Genomic DNA, 15,141 nt, shown 5'->3' with positions numbered 1-15,141 from the left:
CTCATCTGCACAAAGTTGGGTTGCAAGCTGCAAGGGAAAAGAAAGCATGGCAGAAACATGATCTTATGTCCACTGTCTTCTGTGGCCCCTGGCTCTGGGAGGTTCTTCCTTATCCATTATCCTCCATGGCCACAACCCACTTCCTGTTCATGCTGGTTGGAGGGATTATTTTGAGGATTAAAAAATCACATGCTTTTGCTATCAGCTAGACCTAAATTTCTTTTGACAACACAGTCTTCAAAAACTTAGTAGGCTTCTGCTGTGTTTCCCTCTTGACTTTACCATGTGAAGGTAACCTCACCCAAAAATCATATCTAGATATAGTTTTAATCCTGGAAACTCTGATATTTTCAATATTGACCTCTATACTCTGCTCACTCCATCCTCTCTCTTAATTTAATGGTGGCTATTTTGAGGCCCTCTGAAACAAAGGACTGGGTGGGGTACACCCGTAGTCCCTTCTTTGCCAGCAGGCACACAGCCCTTTGTGGCACAGCATAACCTCCTACTCAGACCTCCACAGCTGCTGCTGGGTGAGCTATAGGAGCAGGGACCCTCAGTCGACTTGGAGCAAAGCTACAGGCAGAGACGACTTCTTACAGCAAAGCATGCTCCCTTCTCTCCCTGCTTGCAGCCTGGCTGGCTCTGGCTTGAGTCTCTCCCTCTTGTAAGTTTTGTTAAAGGCAGCAAGAAATTGCCAACACTTTCCAATATCCTCAACCTTCCCTACTATTTCCCTAACTTGACAGCCTGTGTCAGCACATGTGTGTTTTCCAAGGAACAGCACACAAGCATTTGCCTCATCTTTCACCAACATGTAATTAGAGTTTTCCAGGCATCAGCATTCAAAGCCTTGATGCCCAAACCCTGACTTCAGTCACTAAATTGGCCACATCTTTTAGGTTCTGTCAACTGCCTCTACTAGTAAGTCTCCATCATATCCCACGTTCTTCGAGCTAGCCTTGGCTAACAAAAATCATGATAAAGCCAGATACTGCACTTGTTAATGAAAACCTGTGTCAGTTAAAGGGCCTTGAAAACATGGAGCAGTTTACATCTGATAAAGATAAAGGCTGGGGATGTTTGCCAGCTAGTTGCCTTAAAGATATTAAGATTATAATTCTTAACCCGAGTGGGGTGAATGCCCCTTTATATTCTGTGCATCTGCCTTGATAATGTAAAACTATCCTTCCCAGCAAAATTTGTTTCAAAGTTCCCATTGACATTGAGACATCTGGACTTCAAAAGCTCGTTAGTTTCTCCTGGCTATGTAACAATTAGTCCTAAGGCCATAAACAGCAATTGCTTTTCATTGGGAAACAAATTCCCCCAGTGACTGTGATCCTCCCCAGGAAGTAAGTCGGTACATTTTTCTTCTTCAGGTAGACAGCATCAAGACTCTGGCCATCGCCCTTTGTACCAAATTGCAGTAAATCAATGCCCCTAACAGACTGCTGTAATAAAAGATTTCATTAGAAGCAACTTATAAATGTGAATTTTCTTTGACAAGTTAGAAAGGAATGTACTAGATCTATATTAGCATTGTTAGAGCTCCCTCCCCCCCCAAAAAATTGTTGTGTAAGAAAAGCTAGTTGTTGAATGCTGTGTACAGTGTGATACCATCTGTATTAATTTTAAATAACATGCAGAACAATGCAATATATTATTTATGGATACCTGTATGTATGTTAATGCAGTGCTTCTGTAATGTGCACACAAATCACCTGGGGATTTTGTTAAAATGCAGACTCTGATTCAGTAGGTGCGGGATGGGTCTGATATTCTGTGTTTCCAGCAAGGCCCCAGGTGGTGTCAGTGCACTGGGCTGAGGTCTACACTGTGAGTAGCCAGGTATTACATTATTAAAACGGACTGGGAGGAGAGGAACCTAAGATGGCGACTAGGTGAGACAGAGAAAAAAACACCTCTGTGGAAAACACTAGAAAAAAACCAGAAAGGACCCAGAACACCACTTCCAGAGTAGTACCAGCCGGACAAGTTCTGCTAAAGCCACAGGGAATGTGCGTTTGGTGAAACCAGGAGTCTGCATTCTGAAACGAGTGAGTGAGTAGGCTGAATCCCTCGGCCAAGCTGAGGTGTGGGGAAACGGTGGGTTGGCATGTGGAAAAAAAAAAAAAAAAGAAGCCCGGGAACAGCTGCAGATAAGACAGGAGCGGTCTGGACTAACGCCTCGGTGTCTGGAGTGGAGGATACCCCTTCCCACACCCACTGCTGATGGGTACAGGTCCAGGAAAGCAAAGGGGAGATGCAAGACTTGCAGCCATCTCCCCAGTGGGCAGAGCTACTCCTGCCTAGGGCCGAACACACAGCACAGAGCCAAGCCAAGAAACCCAGCCTGACAGGGAGTCTTTCCCGCAGCACCGCTCACACGACACAATATCGGCCATGGACAGTAGCCTTGAATACACCCACGGCTGATTGTCCCGGAGCTGGGAGAGCAGAGCTGTGCAGAAAGGGGGAAGTTAACGCATCCCATTCAACCATCTTTGAAGTGGGCTGGGAACGCCCCTACACAGTCCGGTGGCCCAGGGCTTCCCTGGAGGCCGGCGCTCACTTGTGACGTGGCACAGCCCTCCCCCCCCTCAGCAGAGGTCCTGGAAAAGCACAGCCAGGAGGGGGGAACCGCTTGGAAATCCCAGGGAACCTGTGCCAATACCAAGGACTTTTGTGTCAGTGGCAGAGAACAGCCTTAAATCTCCGGGAACACCTGGGAGGTTTGATCGTTAAACCTGCCCTTCCTCCCTAACCGCTCAGGCACACGCCCCTCATTCAGGGCGGACAGCACCAACAACACACCCAAATTAAGTGCACCAATTGGACCCCAAAAGAATCAGATCCCCACATACTACAAAGTTGGGGAGAACTGACTTAAGGGGAATAAGTGACTCATGGACACCATCTGCTAGTTAGTTAGAGAAAGTGTATGTCACCAAGATCAAGTAAAGCAAATGCCAAGAGGCCAAAAACAACAGAAAATCTTAAAGCATATGATAAAACCAGATGACATGGAGAACTCGAACCCAAACGCTCAAATCAAAAGATCCGAAGACACACAGTTCCTGGCAGAATTAATCAAAGAACTACAGACAGGCAATGAGAGCATGGCATGGGATATAAAAGACTTGAAGAAGAGCATGGCACAGAATATAAAAGACATAAAGAAGACCCTAGGAGAGCATAAAGAAGATATTGCAAGAGTAAAAAAAAAAAATAGAAGATCTTATGGAAATTAAACTGTAGGCCAAATTAAAAAGACTCTGGATACTCATAATACAAGATTAGAGGAAGCTGAACAACAACTCAGCCTCCTCGAGGAGCACAGAACAGAAAATGAAAGAACAAAAGAAAGAATGGGGAAAAAAATTGAAAAAATTGAAATGGATCTCAGGGATACGATAGATAAAATAAAACGTCCAAATTTAAGACTCATTGGTGTCCCAGAAGGGGAAAAGAAGGGTAAAGGTCTAGAAGGAGTATTCAAAGAAATTGTTGGGGAAACTTCCCAAACCTTGTACACAATATAAATACACAAAGCATAAATGCTCAGCAAACTCCAAATAGAATAAATTCAAACAAACCCACTCCAAGACATATTCTGATCAGACTGTCAAATACTGAAAAGAAAGAGCAAGTTCTGAAAGCAGCAAGAGAAAAGCAATTCACCACATACAGAGGAAACAACATAAGACTAAGTAATGACTACTCAGCGCCCACCATGGAGGTGAGAAGGCAGTGGCATGACATATTTAAAATTCTGAGAGAGGAAAACTTCCAACCAAGAATACTTTATCCAGCAAAACTCTCCTTCAAATTTGAGGGAGAGCTTAAATTTTTCACAGACAAACAAATGCTGAGAGAGTTTGCTAATAAAAGATCTGCCCTACTTCAGATACTAAAGTGAGCCCTACCGACAGAAAAACAAAGAAATGAGAGAGAGATATAAAGACTTTTAACAGACATATATAGAATATTACATCCCAGGTCACTGGGACACACGTTCTTCACTAGTGATCACAGATCTTTCTCCAGAATGGACTGTACGTGGGGACATAAAAACAAGCCTCAATAAAATAAAAAATAAAAAAATGAATTTGTTCAAAGCACTTTCTCTGACCACAATGGAATACAAATAGAAGTCAGTAACCATCAGAGACTTGGAGAATTCACAAACACCTGAAAGATAAAAATGAGGGGGAGATGAAAACATTCCCGGACAATCAAAAGCTGAGGAACTTCATCACCAGTAGATCAGTCCTAAGCAGGCTTAAAGGAAGGAACACTAAACAATTGACTGAAACCACATGAAGAAATAAAGATTTCCAGTAAAGATCACATGGTAAATATAAAGACCAATACTACTGTATTTTTTATTTATAACTCCACTATTTACTTCCTACAGGATCTAAAATACATAAACTGTAATGATAAATCAGTGGTTTTGGACTCAATGTAAAATATGTAATTCTTGACAAGAACTACATAAAGGTGGGGGAATGGAGGAGTATAGGAACACAGTTTACGTGTCCTATTGAAGTTAAGCTGGTATCAAAGAGAAACAAGATTGTTATAGATTTAAGAGGTTAAATTTAAGCCCCATGGTAAACACAAAGAAAGTATCAGAGAATATGACCAAAGAGATGAAAAGTAGAGTAGGGGTTCCAAGAAGTGGGGGAGGGGGCAATGGGGAGTTAAGAAATGAGAGTAGGGTTTTTGTTTGGGGTGAAGGGAAACTTCTAGAAATGGATGATTGAAGGTGATAGCATTGCAACATTCTAAATGTGATTAATCCCACTAATGGAATGCTAGGGAGGGGTGGAATAGGAAGATTTAGGCTATATATATCTTTCCACAATTGAAAAAAAAAAAATAAAAGACAGTCTAAATAGATGACAATTAAATGCCAAGGATGATCCTGGATGGGATCTGAGGTCAGAGGAGAGGAGGCTCAAAGTGACACAGACGGGACACAAGGAGAAAAAAAAAAAAAAAAAATATGTATATATATATATATATATATATAGAATGTAAGCTTTATATCAATGTTGAATTTCTTGAACTTCTTAGCTGCGTTTAATGAGATTGCATAAAATACTGTTCTTGTTCATGGGAAAGGTATATGTGAATTATAGTGTTTGTTCAAGGATGTGTGCAGCTTGCTCTCATATGTTCAGAGGACAGAGCAATAGATGATGGGTGTTAGGGAGGGAGGGAGGGAGGGAGAGAGGGAGGGAAAGAAAGAGACAGTGGTGTGACAGGATCTTAAAGGTGATGGATCGGGGTATTGGGGGAGGGGGGTCGGGGTATGATGGAGTTCTATGTATGGGGTTTGTACTGTTTTTACAACTGTTCCTGTAAGATTGAACTTGTTTCAAAATAAAATTTATTATAAAAATAAATAAATAAAAAAAAATAAAACGGACTGGAAGGGCATCCACTAGTTACGGACAGTTTGCTCCTAAGCAGAGAGTGAAGGGAATGAGATGGTGATGGTAGTCAGAGGGGATTCAATCTTTTTTGATCAGTTATTTTTATTATTGATAATTTTTAAAAAGACTACATGCATAAAAAGTCCAGGAAAATAGGACAAAATATTAAGAGTTGTTAATTCTGGGTGATGGACATATGAGTGAGTGTTGTCTTCTTATTCCTAGCTTTCTGTGTTTTTAAAACTTCTCAAAGAGGGGTTGGGGGTAGAGAGAAAGGAAGGAAAAAGAAAGGAAGGAAACGAAAAGGAATATAGAGAGCTCAGTTGAGAGCCAGGATATTCCCTAGAATCTACGTTGCTCTGGGGCTTATGGTTAGGAAAGCTGCTGGTAGACGGATGATGAAGCCTGAAATTCAACAATGGTTTGTCCTGGCCTGGAGGCTCCTCTCACCTCCCTCCAAACCCTAAGTAAAACGAAAAATTGAAGTTCCAGTAACAGCCAGACCAGCGGTGAGGGGAGTGAGTGGGAAAGCTTGAGTCAACTAATCAATAGGTGACTAGATAAAATGTGGTCTACCCAAACAATGATCTTTTATGTCCCCCAGAATAGCCTACGTTCGTTCAATCCACTCTTGTGGGGGCAGACCTCTTGTGGATGGGAACTTTTTATCAGGTTGTTTCCATGGAGATGTGACCCTGCCCACTCCACATGGGTTTTAATCCCCTTGCTGGAGACCTCCATGAGAGGATAAAAGGAGAGACATTTTGGAGAGATTAGAGAAGCTAAAAAAGAAAACACCCCTTTTCCAGGAAAAAGGTTAGGAAGAGGGCTGAGAGTGGCTGGGAGATTCCTGGGAAAGTCTTCCTCTCATGAAAAACATGAGGAAAGGGGCATAAGAATTCCCTCATGGCAGAGATGGTGCACAGGTTTCCTGTTTAGGAAAAAGATTGGTGCTCCCTGACCATTTTTTCAATCCCATCCCACAAACTAAAGGCAGACAGAGCTAAAGTGAGTTTTCAAAGCCGTTTTTAAATCGGATAGAATATCTAATGAAGACAAGGGTCAAATTGAAGTTACAGTGAAAGCAGCCATCAAAGAGAACTATACTACTGCTTATGGATTCACTCCACACTGGAACTGGAGGTCCAGGCTCCCACCCAAGTCCCTCTGTGGATTTTCCACCATGATTTGAATTTTAAGTTATTTTTTCCCCTATCACTCTACTGTCACCTCACTGCCCATCAACACCTTCTTTGAGTCTGAAAACGAATAAGTTGAATAAAGGAATGGGAAGAAATCTGCAGCAAAGAGCACCACAGAATCATACCTCAGAGGCAAGCAAATGTGATTTTTGGATATTCAATGACCACGTATGGCACACTTTTTCCAAGAGTTAAAAATATCTGCAGGAAAACTCTGCCCATGCATCAAAAACACAATTAGAAAGCTATATTCTTTATATCCAGATAGACAGGAGAAATGAGTCCTGTATTAGTTTTATACTGCTGCAGAAACATCTTACCACAAGTTTAGTGGTTTGAAACAATACAAATGTGTCCTTTTACAGTTCTGGAGGTCAGAAGTCTGGCACAGGCCTCACTGGGCTAAAATCAAGAAGTTGGCAGGGCAGCCTTCATTTTAGGAGACTCTAGGGAAGAAACTGTTTCCTCGATCTTTCCAACTCTTGGAGGCCACCCATATTCACTGGGTTGTGGCCCCAATTCTCTGTCTTCACAGCAGCAATCTCAGGCCAAGTCCTTCTCACACCGCCATCTCTCCGGTTCTCTTCTCTGCCTCCGCCTTCCACTTTGAAGGACCCTCATGATTACACTGGGCCCTCCCAGATAACTTAGGATAATTTCCCATCTCGAGTTCAGCTATTCAGCAACCTTAATTCCCGTTTGCTATGTAAACTCACAGATACACAGCTTCTGGGATTAGCATGTGGACATCTTTGTGGGCCCTACCACAGGTCCCTTTAGGAGACCTCCAGACCCTTCTCCCTGCCAGGCCTCTCACGCCTGGAGTGAGGAAATAGACCCTCCAAACCAACCTTTATGCTTTGGACTGTTTTTGTCTCCCTTTTCATTCAGGTTTTTCTCCACTATTGTCTAAAAATAACATTCTTTTTGTCTTAATTTCTAATGAAGAGGAGTAATTAAGAGAATCATGACATTACAGATTTATTGAAGTCTAGATAACAGGACTTAGTTTCATTAGAAATTTGGGACAAAATGTGGAAAAGCTCATCATTCACAGGGCATTGGGTAGAGTTTAGAAAGTTCTTGCTTTAGTTGTAAGTAATAATTAGCCCCCAATTCCATGCTGCTCTTGTTCCTAGCAAATATTTGAAAAACAAGACCCAAAAGGATTGACCAGTTTTCCAAATAATTTAATTATGTCCTAGAATAAGGCTGAAGAATATTTATAGGAATGCAAAATACACAATCTTGGTGTCTGGCATTCATTTGAAAGTTACCTGGCATGCAGAGAAGAGGGAAATATGACCCACAATGGGGAGAAAATATCAATCAATTGAAACAGACTGAGAAGTTAGACTCAAAAGAAGAAGAACTTTTAAAAGTTATTAAAAGTGAACTTCTACAATGTGTGAGATGAAACATACACTGGATTGGATGAATGGCAGATTAGACACTGGAAAAGGAAAGATTAGTTAGCCTGAAGTCATAGCAATAGAAACTATCCAAAATGAAACACAGAGATAGAATCTCAAAAAAGTTATCAGAACATCAGTGGGCTATGGGACAACTTCAAGTGGCCTAATATACTGGTAATTGGAGTCCTTTAAGGAAAAGAAGGGTGGGGGTAAAAACAATTTGAAGAGATAATGATGGAAAATTTTCCAAATTTGATAAAAACAATAAACCTGCATGTGCAAAATGCCCAATGAATCCCAAGCAAAGAAAAATGAAGAAAACTATACCCCAAGGCATATCACAATCAGGTTACTCAAAACCAGTGATAAAGAGAAAATCTTAAAAGCAGCTGGAGAAAAAAAGATGTAAGGATTACAACAGGCTTCTCAGAAAATAAAATGGAACAATATCTTTAAAATGCTGAAAGGAAAAAAAAAAACCCATCTAGAATTCTATACCTAGTGAAAATATCTTTCAAAAACAAAGGCAAAATAAATGAATTCACATCAGCAGACCCTCACTACAAGAAATATTAAAAGAATTCCTCAGGCAAGAAGGAAAATGATATCAGATGAAAAGTAATGAAGAACACTAGAAATGGTAATGGGGTGTGTGTATGTGTGTGTGTGTATGTGTGTGTATCTCATTATTTAAATCACTTTAAAAAGGTAATTGACTGCTTAAACAACATAATAACTATATAGCTTGCAGTTTTAACAGATGCAGAAGTAAAATATATGGCAAAAATAGCACAAAGGCTAGGAGGAGAATGGAAGTATGCTGTTGTAAGGTTCTTGTACTATACATGAGGTGATATCCCTTGAAGGTAGGCTGCGATAAGTCAAAGATGTATATAAACCCTAAAGCAACCATTAAAATAATAAAACAAAGAGTCACAACCAATGTTTTAGTCCTGCCTTTCTGCTGTCACAAATACCACACAACAGGTTGACTTAAACAAGCCTGTATTGGCTCATGATTTCAGAGTCCAGAAGAAGTCCAACACCACGATATTGGCAAGCCTCTCTCTAAGTCAACATGGCAGGTGGACTTGCTGCCCTCCCCCCTATGTGGGACATGACTCCCAGGGGTGTAAGTCTCCCTGGCAACATGGGACATGACTCCCAAGGATGAGCCTGGCCCCAGCATCATGGGATTGAGAAAGCCTTCCTGACCAAAAGGGCAAAGAGAAATGAAACAAAATAAAGTTTCAGTGGCTGAGAGATCTCAAATGGAGCCAAGAGATCATTCTGGAGGTTATTCTTATACATTATATAGATATACCTTTTTAGTTTTTAGTGTATTGGAATAGCTAGAAGGAAATACCTGAAACTGTTAAACTGCAACCCAGGAACCTCGTTTCTTGAAGACAGGTGTCTAACTATGTAACTTATACAGTGTGACTGTGTGATTGCAGAAAACCTTGCGGCTCACACTCCCTTTATCCAGTGTATGGACAGAGGAGTAGAAAAATGGGGACAGAAAACTAAAATAATAATATGGGGGGATGGGGAAGATGGGTTATTTGGGGTGTTCTTTTTTACTTTTATTCTTATTTTTATTTTTACTTTTTGGAATAATGAAAATGTTCAGAAATTGTGATTATGCATGCACAACTATATGATGATACTGTGAAGAACTGATTGGACACTTTGGATAAGTGTATGGTATATGACTATATCTCAAAAAAATTGCAGGAAAAAAAAAAAGAAATTGGCAAGGCTTGCTTTCTCCCCAAAGACTGGAGCATTCTGGGGCTGGTTTGCTGCAATTCTTGACGTTCCTTGGCTTGCATCTCTGCCACAGGTCACAAGGAGAGATCCTCTCCTTTCTTGTGTCTGCCTGACTTCCTGCTTCTGGCTCTTTATAAGGCCTCCAGTATTTCCTGATTAAGGCCCAACCTCATTCAGTTGGGCCATATTGTTTTAGTTTCCTGGCTACTAAAACAAACACTATGCAATAGGTTGGCTTAACAATGGAATTTATGGGTTCACGTTTCAGAGGCTTGCTTTCTCCTTGGATCAGTATTTTCTGGATGGCTGGCAATCTTTGGGGTTCCTCGGCTTTTATCTCACATGTCAATGCATATAGTAGCATCTTCTCCTTTCTCTTCCAGGTTCTGTTGGCTTCCAGCTTCTGGCTGCCCCCTGTGCCTTCCCTTTCTGTGTCCAATTTCCTTTGCTTATTAGGACTTCCGTCATGTTGGATTAACGGCTGCCCTTACTCAGTTTTGGCACACCTTAACTAATAACAGCTTCAATATTCCTATTTACAAATGGGTTAAAACCACAGGACCAGGGTTTGGACCTGAATGTGCCTTTTTTGGGGGACATGATTCACTCCCCAATAGCAGTTTTATTTTATCCACCCATATATACATTTTACAATGAGCTCATCGAATTCCTCTAAAAGTCCAATCCAAATTTTCATTGGGAATGCACTGAATTTATGGATTTACCTGGAGAGGATAGAAGTCTTTAATGTTTAATAATCAAGAACATGGAATGTCTGTCAATTTATTCAGATCATCTTTATGTCCTTTCTTAGAATTAAAGTTTTCTCCTTGGTGATCATCTTGTTTATGCTTGGCTGTTAACTCTTAAATATTTTCACAGTTTTTTGAAAGAGAAACTATTTTCTTACCATTAGCTATTGCTGGTAGATACAAATGCTGTCAATTTTTGTAAGTTGATTTCTCTAGCAACCCTGCTGAAATTTTTTATTAGTTCTAATACTTTGTGGATTCTGTTGGTTTTATAGGTATCTGATCATATTATCTGCAAATGTCAGTATATCTCTTCTAATCCTTACACTTTTCTTTTTTTATTCCTTTTCTTGTAACTTTAGCTAGTTTCTCCAGGACTATGTTTAACAATGAAATTCTATTTTCTATGCCAGGGTTTGGCAGGCCAAATCCAGCCTGCTCCCTGTTTTTATACGGCCCCTGAGCCAAAAACATTTGCCATCAATTTGACACTAGGAACACTAACTTTCAACCCCAATTACCAAAATGTTATTCCAAAAAAGAATTCTATTCTTCATACTAATAATCTGTATTACAAAAACTTGTACTCAATATTATATTTTTTTTAGCCTTTTATTTTTTTTATTATTTTTTTTAATCATTTTATTGAGATATATTCACATACCACGCAGTCATACAAAACAAATCGTACTTTCGATTGTTTACAGTACCATTACATAGTTGTACATTCATCACCTAAATCAATCCCTGACACCTTCATTAGCACACACACAAAAATAACAAGAATAAAAATTAGAGTGAAAAAGAGCAATTGAAGTAAAAAAGAACACTGGGTACCTTTGTCTGTTTGTTTCCTTCCCCTATTTTTCTACTCATCCATCCATAAACTAGACAAAGTGGAGTGTGGTCCTTATGGCTTTCCCAATCCCATTGTCACCCCTCATAAGCCACACTTTTATACATCTGTCTTCGAGATTCATGGGTTCTGGGCTGCAGCCTGATAGTTTAAGGTATCCACCACCAGCTACCCCAACTCTTTAGAACCTAAAAAGGGTTGTCTAAAGTGTGCGCAAGAGTGCCCACCAGAGTGACCTCTCAGCTCGCCTTGGAATCTCTCTGCCACTGAAGCTCACCTCATTTCCTTTCACATCCCCCCTTTGGTCAAGAAGATGTTCTCCGTCCCACGATGCCGGGTCTACATTCCTCCCCGGGAGTCATATTCCACGTTGCCAGGGAGATTCACTCCCCTGGGTGTCTGATCCCACGTAGGGGGGAGGGCAGTGATTTCACCTTTCAAGTTGGCTTAGCCAGAGAGAGAGGGCCACATCTGAGCAACAAAGAGGCATTCAGGAGGAGACTCTTAGGCACAAATATAGGGAGGCCTAGCCTCTCCTTTGCAGCAACCGTCTTCCCAAGGGTAAAACTTATGGTAGAGGGCTCAACCCATGAAACCACCAGTCCCCTATGTCTGTGGTCATGTTAGCAACCATGGAGGTGGGGTAGGCGAATACCCCTGCATTCTCCACAGGCTCCTCAAGGGGGCACTACATCATATTTTTTTCCTTGTTTTTCTTTCTTTCTTTTTTTTTTTTTTAACTTTCCCTTCTTTTTTAAATCAACTGTATGAAAAAAAAAGTTAAAAAGAAAACAAACATACAATAAAAGAACATTTCAAAGAGACCATAACAAGGGAGTAAGAAAAAGACAACTAACCTAAGATAACTGCTTAACTTCCAACATGTTCCTACTTTACCCCAAGAAAGTTACATAATATAGCAACCTTTCTGTGAACTTGTTCCTACTATATCCATCAGAAATTAACAGACCATAGTCATTTCTGGGCATCCCCAGAACGTTAAAAAGCTTATCTGTTCTTCTTGGATTATTGTTCCCCCTTCCTTAATTACTCTCTACTGCTAGTTCCCCTACATTCTACATTATAAACCATTTGTTTTACATTTTTGAAAGTTCACATTAGTGGTAGCATATAATATTTCTCTTTTTGTGCCTGGCTGATTTCACTCAGCATTATGTCTTCAAGGTTCATCCATGTTGTCATATGTTTCACGAGATCGTTCCTTCTTACTGCCGCGTAGTATTCCATCGTGTGTATATCCACATTTCATTTATCCACTCATCTGTTGAAGGACATTTGGGTTGTTTCCATCTCTTGGCAATTGTGAATAATGCTGCTATGAACATTGGCGTGCAGATATCTGTTCGTGTCACTGCTTTCCGATCTTCCGGGTATATACCGAGAAGTGCAATCGCCGGACCTAATGGTAGCTCTATATCTAGTTTTCTAAGGAACTGGCAGACTGACTTCCAGAGTGGCTGAACCATTATACAGTCCCACCAACAGTGAATAAGAGTTCCAATTTCTCCACATCCCCTCCAGCATTTGTAGTTTCCTGTTTGTTTAATGGCAGCCATTCTAACCGGTGTTAGATGGTATCTCATTGTGGTCTTAATTTGCATCTCTCTAATAGCTAGTGAAGCTGAACATTTTTTCATGTGTTTCTTGGCCATTTGTATTTCCTCTTCAGAGAACTGTCTTTTCATAACTTTTGCCCATTTTATAATTGGGCTGTCTGTACTATTGTCATTGAGTTGTAGGATTTCTTTGTATATGCAAGATATCAGTCTTTTGTCAGATACATGGTTTCCAAAAATTTTTTCCCATTGAGTTGGCTGCCTCTTTACCTTTTTGAGAAATTCCTTTGAGGTGCAGAAACTTCTAAGCTTGAGGAGTTCCCATTTATCTATTTTCTCTTTTGTTGCTTGTGCTTTTGGTGTAAAGTCTAGGAAGTGGCCGCCTAATACAAGGTCTTGAAGATGTTTTCCTACATTATCTTCTAGGAGTTTTATGGTACTTTCTTTTATATTGAGATCTTTGGTCCATTTTGAGTTAATTTTTGTGTAGGGGGTGAGGTAGGGGTCCTCTTTCATTCTTTTGGATATGGATATCCAACTCTCCCAGCCCCATTTGTTGAAAAGACCATTATGGCTCAGTTCAGTGACTTTGGGGGCCTTATCAAAGATCAGTCGGCCATAGATCTGAGGGTCTATCTCTGAATTCTCAATTCGATTCCATTGATCTGTATGTCTATCTTTGTGCCAGTACCATGCTGTTTTGGCAACTGTGGCTTTATAATAAGCTTCAAAGTCAGGGAGTGTAAGTCCTCCCACTTCGTTTTTCTTTTTTAGAGTGTCTTTAGCAATTCGAGGCATCTTCCCTTTCCAAATAAATTTGATAACTAGCTTTTCCAAGTCTGCAAAGTAGGTTGTTGGAATTTTGATTGGGATTGCATTGAATCTGTAGATGAGTTTGGGTAGAATTGACATCTTAATGACATTTAGTCTTCCTATCCATGAACATGGAATATTTTTCCATCTTTTAAGGTCCCCTTCTATTTCTTTTAGTAGAGTTATGTAGTTTTCTTTGTATAGGTCTTTTACATCTTTGGTTAAGTTTATTCCTAGGTACTTGATTTTTTTAGTTGCTATTGAAAATGGTATCTTTTTCTTGAGTGTCTCTTCAGTTTGTTCATTTCTAGCATATAGAAACATTACTGACTTATGTGCATTAATCTTGTATCCCGCTACTTTGCTAAATTTGTTTATTAGCTCTAGTAGGTGTATCGTTGATTTCTCAGGGTTTTCTAGATATAAGATCATATCGTCTGCAAACAATGACAGTTTTACTTCTTCTTTTCCAATTTGGATGCCTTTTATTTCTTTGTCTTGCCGGATTGCCCTGGCTAGCACTTCCAGCACAATGTTGAATAACAGTGGTGACAGCGGGCATCCTTGTCTTGTTCCTGATCTTAGAGGGAAGGCTTTCAGTCTCTCACCATTGAGTACTATGCTGGCTGTGGGTTTTTCATATATGCTCTTTATCATGTTGAGGAAGTTTCCTTCAATTCCTACCTTTTGAAGTGCTTTTATCAAAAAGGGATGTTGGATTTTGTCAAATGCTTTTTCAGCATCTATTGAGATGATCAATTGATTTTTCCCTTTCGAGTTTTTAATGTGTTGTAATACATTGATTGTTTTTCTTATGTTGAACCATCCTTGCATGCCTGGAATGAACCCCACTTGGTCATGGTGTATGATTTTTTTAATGTGTCTTTGGATTCGATTTGCAAGTATTTTGTTGAGGATTTTTGCATCTATATTCATTAGGGAGATTGGCCGGTAGTTTTCCTTTTTTGTAGCATCTTTGCCTGGTTTTGGTATTAGATTGATGTTAGCTTCATAAAATGAGTTAGATAGTGTTCCATTTTCTTCAATGTTTTGAAAGAGTTTGAGTAAGATTGGTGTCAGTTCTTTCTGGAAAGTTTGGTAGAATTCCCCTGTGAAGCCATCTGGCCCTGGGCATTTATTTGTGGGAAGATTTTTGATGACTGATTGGATCTCTTTGCTTGTGATGGGTTGGTTGAGGTCTTCTATTTCTTCTCTGGTCACTCTAGGTTGTTCATATGTTTCCAGGAAATTGTCCATTTCTTCTACATTGTCCAGTTTATTGCCATACAGTTGTTCATAATATCCT

The sequence above is a fragment of the Choloepus didactylus genome, chromosome 10 (assembly GCF_015220235.1).
Source record: "Choloepus didactylus isolate mChoDid1 chromosome 10, mChoDid1.pri, whole genome shotgun sequence".
In the NCBI taxonomy this organism is placed as follows: Eukaryota; Metazoa; Chordata; class Mammalia; order Pilosa; family Megalonychidae; genus Choloepus; species Choloepus didactylus.
This window is presented reverse-complemented; position numbering follows the sequence as displayed.